Genomic DNA, 7,479 nt, shown 5'->3' with positions numbered 1-7,479 from the left:
ACAGTGGAGGTAGGTGAGTGTGGGGGGATTGGGATGGGTGTGGGGCAGTGAGGGTAGAGGTTGGCAACATTGGGGGTGGGGGTCAGAGTGGAGGTGGGACAGTGAGGGTATGTTTGAGGGGGAGGGGTTGAGCAGTGGGGGCAGGTGTGAAGGAAGGGTTTAGAAGAGGGTGAGGCAGGGGGGTCAGGGGATATGGGGTAAGGGGTGGGAGTGGCTTGGGGGCAGTGGGGGTAGGTGTGGTGAGCTTTTCCGGTTTTCCGACTTCCCCCAATGTCAATAGGGTCCCGCCCATGGATGTCTAGAATGTTTCCTGAGATTGATCAGATGTGGCATTCACATGTCACAAATACCAGCAAGCTGAGCACGGAGGCTGCACAATGCTTGGTCAGCTAAGGGCCTCATCCAAGATCACGGTCCATTGTGCTGGGAGCTGTACGTATGTCTATTGTTATTTGTATTGCAATAGTACCTGGAAGCTGGTTATGGGGCAGAACCCAAGTCCCCCTGGCACGGCACATAGTGAGAGACAGTCCGTGCCCTAGAGTTTCTCATGTTATCAGACAGAGGGAAGGAGGTGAAGCGGAAAAGCCGCTTGCCCCAGTTTCATTCAGCAGGGCTGTGGCAGAACAGGGAACAGAACCTCCAACCCTAGAGCAGTTCTGCATGTCGCAGACCATGCTCCATCCCTGGTAGGTACATCTATACAGCCATCATTTTCCAGCTGATTGCTTTGCATTCCCTAGCTGAAAGCTGTCCTGCATCATGCTCTGATGTAGATTTGCATTGCCCATGGCAATGGAGGGGGGGGCAGTGTCACCTGTGCCCACTCAGCACTGCTAAAAGCTTTAGGGAGCTGCCTGCAGAGGGCTGGGCAAGGCAGGCTGTGGCCTGTGGGGGTTATTCTTAGCGTCTGTGGAAAGAGCAGGTCTAATCAGCTCCCAAGGTCACACAGCCAGGCAGTGGCAGAGCTGGGGCCAGCATGCAAGGGCATGATTCTCATCTCACAGGACACAACGTCCAGGGAAGCCAATGGGTAATACCTGTAAGGAGCAGGTGAGGAGAATCAGGCTCCAGGAGTCCTGGCTCCCAGCCTCACCATCACCATTCTCGCCAGTGGCCTCCACTCCTTTCCCGGAGTCTGGAACAGGACCCAGGAGGCCTGACTCCTACTGCTCCCTTGCTCGGCGGCACTTTCCCCCACACCCAACCTCTGCGAGAGGCTGCGTAACTAATTGGAGCCATTTTCTTTTCTGAGTGAGCTGCCAACACCCCAGATCCCATCCCTCCGTCCCCCACAGGAAAGTTCCTTTGTGGCACATGGATTCTGAACTCTCCTGCATTTAACAGGGCAGCTTTATGCAACACCTGGCACCTCCCGCCAGGCAGCACCATGATAATCAAGCTGCTAAAACCAGCAGGAGCCCTGTGCCAAACGCATCCCCCGGGGGAGCAGTGCCGAAGCAGTGGGGAAGGATTATTTATACACTCAGCCTTAACCAGGCCAGGCCTATTTTAGCAGCTGGATTCATCCCCTGCTCTCTCTGCCTGTCTCCTGTGATGCTCTGTGCTAGCAAACTCCTTCTTATTAGAGCAGAGGGGTTGGGGGCGGCTCCCGCTGCTGGAGGCTGGCTCTGCCGCTCACCCATCTGCCCCCTGGGCAGCGCGCAGAGCTTTCTTTTCTCTCTTGCTCTCCCCAGGGTGCCTGGATTATTGGGCTGAGAGGAGGCAGCTGCCTCTGCTGGGCAAAGGACGGGCAAAGGAGAATGTCTCAATTCAGATTCGTACGTGCTGGAAGCAGGGTGGCCCAGTGGGTGGGGAGCCCAGACACCTGGGTTCTCTTCCAAGCTCTGTATGACCTTGGGCAAGTTACCCTGACACAATCTCCCCAAAAGAACATAGAACATAAGAACGGCCATACTGGGTCAGACCATCTAGCCCAGTATCCTGTCTTCCGACCAGCACCAGGTGCCCCAGAGGGAGTGAACAGAACAGGCAATCATCAAGTGATCCATCCCCTGTTGCCCATTCCCAGCTTCTGGCAAACAGAGGCTGGGGACACCATCCCTGCCCAACAGATGCCATCTGTGAAATGGGAACGACTCGTAGATTGTAAGGCCAGAAGGGCCCGTTCTGGTCCCCTAGACTGAGCTCCTGTTTAACCCTATCCAGAGAACCTCCCCCAGGGATTCCTGCACCCAACCCATCATGTCCACTGGAGCTACAGCCGATCTCTTGGAAAGAGACACCCACCTTGAGTTAGAGACCCCAGTTGATGAGGAATCCACCACTGCCCTTAGCCAGCTGTTCCAGTGGTAAAAATCTGCACCTTATTTCTAGTCTGCATGTCTGGTGTCAGCTTCCAGCCATTGGCCCTTGCTTGGCCTCTGCCTGCTAGGTTAAAGAGACCTCCACGCTCAGAAACCTCTTTTTCCCAAAGGGGTGAACAACCATGAGCAAGTCATGCCGCAGCCTTCTTTTCGATCAGCTGCATTGACTGAATCACTTGCTCTCAGGCAGGCTGGCAGGCTTGGCAGGGCTTGAATCATCCTTGGGCTCTTCCCTGGCTGCCTCTGCATTTTTCCCTGGCTAAGGATACTTGCCTTTCCCTGCCAAGCATGTGGAGAGTTGGGGTGAAAAGCGCTGTGTGCCAAATAGAAGCATGGAGTTGGCTGCAGCCTACCCAGCCCTATAGAAATGGCTGGAGCTTCCTGCCCTGACACCAGGGGCAAATTTGGCCAGTTTCACCATTGACTTGAACATTGTGTTGCCAGTACAAAGGGGACGTTGATCAGATTGGTTCACTCTAGTGGGTCGGACCTTGGGTGGGGACACAGGATACCTGGTTCTATTCCCAGCTCTACCACTTCCCCACTGGGTGACTTTGGGTTTCTGTTTCCTCTCCCATCCTGGGTCTGTCTGGTTTATTTAACCTGGGAGCTCTTTGGGGAAGGGACTATCTCTCACTCTGTGCAGCGCCTGGTGCAATGGGGGTCTGGTTTCAGATGACCCTGCAGTAATACAGAGAATTATCGCTCCAGTTAAAGCTGTGAGATGACATGGATGTAGCTAAAATGTTCACCTCCGGATAAACATTGGGCCCTAGCTGATGTTGTGCCATTAGATGCAGTGTGTCCTGCCCCAGGCAAACAATAAACAAACATCTTCAGTCTGGGTTACTTTTATTTTAAATGGAAGGAAAATCAAAGAAAGAACCAATGTAAAGTCCCCAGCAGCTGAGAGCACAGTGTGGGACTCGCCCCATAGCAGCGGTAGCTGTCTTGAACTAACCAAGATTCCACAAGAGCCAGTGCCCCGAGTGCCGCATGGGGCTCCAGAGCTGGAGGCTGAGTTTTGCTAACGTATCCCCAGTGATGATTCATCAGGCCTGGCAACCTGTGCCGGGGTCCATCTAGGATCCAGCAGTGCACAGCAGCAGGTGGACAATGGCATGCAGTCCTGTCCACCATGGCTGCCAGACCTTTCACCTTCTCCTGACAGAGGCTGTCACCCAGGCAGCGCCCCATTGCCACTCAGATCACAGGTTGGAGAGCAGCAGCTGCTTCTTGGGAGAGAACCAGCGGCTCAGGGAAAGATGGACCCCTCAACTCAACCTACCACAAAACAGCAGGTGATGGGATAACTGGGATTGTTATGCACAAGGCACAGGGAGATGGCACCAGGCATGGGGCATCTGCTCCAAAAGGCTCAGCTGTGAGACCCCCACCCACCAAGGTACCAGAGACCTCTGGGGAGAGAAATCTGGGGAGTGGGAACCCCAAAAGTGTCCTGGTAGCTTCAGCCGGGCTGCGCCCCAGCCCAGTCCAGCTTGCAGCAAGTGGATAGAGCTGCGGGGGTGGGGCGGGAGATGGGGACAGAAGAAGGTGAGAGAGAGGAGTAGAGAAACAGAGTGAGATGGGGGAGGGAGCAGAGCCAGGCTCAGGTGTTTGGATGTCTCAGGGCCCTTCCCCACGTGACAATCAACCCCCGCTGCTCTCTTTCTCTCTGTTTTGGAGGACGTCCGAGTGTGGGGTGATAACCCCTCCCTCCCTCTCAGATCTGGGCACAGCTCACACCCTCCACTTGGGCACATGCCAGCCTGCCTCTCATGGAGCCCCCAGTGTCACGCTGGAGGAGAGATTTATAAAAACCAGGGCAAAAGGAAGATGCTATTGGGGATGACCACCAAGTGCACCAGTCTCCTCTCACCAGGTGGAAGGGAAGAGACCTCCCCAGCCCATGCTGGCAGATAACTCTGCTCCCTGCCCTGCTCCCCCAAATCCACATGTGCTTTGGCAAACTGCTAGTTCAATGGGAGAGGCTGCCCCTTGCCTACCCCCCAAATCACACTGTCTTCACCCTGGGAGCAAATCTCTAACCCCCTCCCCCCAGCTAAGGCCAATATCTGCCCAGTCTTCCCCAGAAAGACCCCAAAAGGCAGAGCCTGTAACATTTCCCATTTGTCTCTATATATAGTTGCTGCTGGAGTGGGCGGCTGTGTATCAAATGCTGTATGAAGAGAGCAGCACAGGGAGAGTTCTATAAATAGTCACTGCTCCTGTAGGAGGGTGTGGATAATGCACCGGGTATAGAGAGGAGAGAAAGCTTTGTAAATAGTGGGACTATGGGGAGGGGTGTGTGTGTGTCTGTGTGTGCGTGTGTAGAAAGACAGGCAGAGACACAGCGAAACCGAGAGACACACTGGAGATACAGATCTTTTTTAGAAACACTTCCCTACACTTTGTAAAAAGAGACATATAGGAACTTGGGAGATCGACACTGAAAATTGTGATGGATGGAGGCATATAAGGAGAGGAATTATGGATAGATGGAAGGTGATAGAAAGAGATGCTGGAGAGATTGATAGAGGGAGAAATGGACTGAGAGAGGGAGAGAGAGATGGGATGTATAGGGATAGCTAGCTAGCTAGCTAGCTAGCTAGAGGAGGAGGTGTATGTGGACAGACGGATGGCTGAATGGATGGAGGCAGTGTATGGGAACAGATACATGGATGGATGGATAGAGGACAAGGTATATGAAGATGACTGGATGGATGGATAGAGGAGGTGTATGTGGATGTATGGATGCTTAGGTGCAGACTCAGTGGGTGCTCTAGGGCTACAGCACCCATGGAAGAAAATAGTGGATGCTCAGCACCCACCAGCCACCTGCCCATGAGCTGTTCAGCAGTCCCCCAATCAGCTGTTCCACAGTCCCCCACCGATCAGCTGTTCTGTGGCTGGCCCCGATCTGCTGTTTGGCGATGGGTGGTAGGCGGAGGTGCATGGGGGAGGAGGAGGAAGTGGAGGTGGGAAGAGTGAGGACAGGGCCTTAGGGGGAGTGGATGAATGGATGGAGAAGGTGTATGTGTATAGATTGATGGATGGAAAAAGTGGATGGATGGATGGAGGAGGTATATGGGTTTAGATGGATGGATGAAGTGGATGGATGGATGGATGGAGGTGTCTGGAGGGATGGAGATCTGGATGGATGGACGAGGTGGATGAATGGAGGTGTTTGGAGGGATGGATGGATGGAGAGGGTGTATGGGGACAGATGGATGGATAGAGGAGGTGGATGGATGGATGGAGGTGTATGGGGATGGATGGATGAATGGAGAAGGTGTATGGGGACAGATGGATGGATAGAGGAGGTGTATGGATGGATGGATGGAGGTGTGTGGGGACAGATGGATGGATAAAGGAGGTTTATGGATGGATGGATGGAGGTGTATGGGGACAGATGGATGGATAGAAGAGGTTTATGGATGGATGGATGGAGGTGTATGGGGATGGATGGATGGAGAAGATGTATGGGGACAGATGGATGGATAGAGGAGGTGTATGGATGGATGGATGGAGGTGTATGGGGATGGATGGATGGATGGATGGAGAAGGTGTATGGGGACAGATAGATGGATAGAGGTGGATGGATGGATGGATGGCAGTGTATGGGGATGGATGGATAGAGGAGGGGGATGGATGGATGGATGGAGAAGGTGTATGGGGACAGATGGATGGATAGAGGAGGTGTATGGATGGATGGATGGAGGTGTATGGGGATGGATGGATGGATGGAGAAGGTGTATGGGGACAGAAGAATGGATAGAGGAGGTGGATGGATGGATGGATGGATGGAGGTGTATGGGGATGGATGGATGGATAGAAGAGGTGGATGGATTGATGGATGGATGGATGGAGGTGTATAGGTATGTATGCATGGATGGATGGATAGAGGTGTACGGGGATGGATGGATGGATAGAGGAGGTGTATGGGGATGGATGGATGGATGGATGGATGGAGGTGTATGGGGATGGATGGATAGAGGAGATGGATGGATGGATGGATGGAGGTGTATGGGGATGGATGGATGGAGAAGTTGTATGGGGACAGATGGATGGATAGAGGAGGTGGATGGATGGATGGATAGAGGACAAGGTATATGAAGATGACTGGACGGATGGCTAGAGGAGGTGTATGGGGACAGATTGATGGATGAATAGAGGACAAGTTATATGAAGATGACAGGATGGATGGATAGAGGAGGTGTATGTGGATGTATGGATGCTTAGGTGCAGACTCAGTGGGTGCTCTGGGGCTACAGCACCCATGGAAGAAAATAGTGGATGCTCAGCACCCACCAGCCACCTGCCCATGAGCTGTTCAGCAGTCCCCCAATCAGCTGTTCCACAGTCCCCCACCGATCAGCTGTTCTGTGGCTGGCCCCGATCTGCTGTTTGGCGATGGGTGGTAGGCGGAGGTGCATGGGGGAGGAGGAGGAAGTGGAGGTGGGAAGAGTGAGGACAGGGCCTTAGGGGGAGTGGATGAATGGATGGAGAAGGTGTATGTGTATAGATTGATGGATGGAAAAAGTGGATGGATGAAAGGAGGAGGTATATGGGTATAGATGGATGGATGAAGTGGATGGATGGATGGATGGAGGTGTCTGGAGGGATGGAGATCTGGATGGATGGACGAGGTGGATGAATGGAGGTGTTTGGAGGGATGGATGGATGGAGAGGGTGTATGGGGGCAGATGGATGGATAGAGGAGGTGGATGGATGGATGGAGGTGTATGGGGATGGATGGATGAATGGAGAAGGTGTATGGGGACAGATGGATGGATAGAGGAGGTGGATGGATGGATAGAGGAGGTGTATGGGGATGGATGGATGGAGAAGTTGTATGGGGACAGATGGATGGATAGAGGAGGTGGATGGATGGATGGATAGAGGTGTATGGGGATGGATGGATGGATAGAGGAGGTGTATGGGGATGGATGGAGGTGTATGGGGATGGATGGATGGAGAAGTTGTATGGGGACAGATGGATGGATAGAGGAGGTGGATGGATGGATGGATAGAGGTGTATGGGGATGGATGGATGGATAGAGGAGGTGTATGGGGATGGATGGATGGAGGTGTATGGGGATGGATGGATAGAGGAGGTGTATGGGGATGGATGGAGGTGTATGGGGATGGA

Source organism: Gopherus flavomarginatus, chromosome 20, assembly GCF_025201925.1.
Source record: "Gopherus flavomarginatus isolate rGopFla2 chromosome 20, rGopFla2.mat.asm, whole genome shotgun sequence".
NCBI classification, from domain to species: Eukaryota; Metazoa; Chordata; order Testudines; family Testudinidae; genus Gopherus; species Gopherus flavomarginatus.
The sequence above is the reverse complement of the archived record's forward strand: the minus strand, read 5'-3'. Positions refer to the sequence as shown.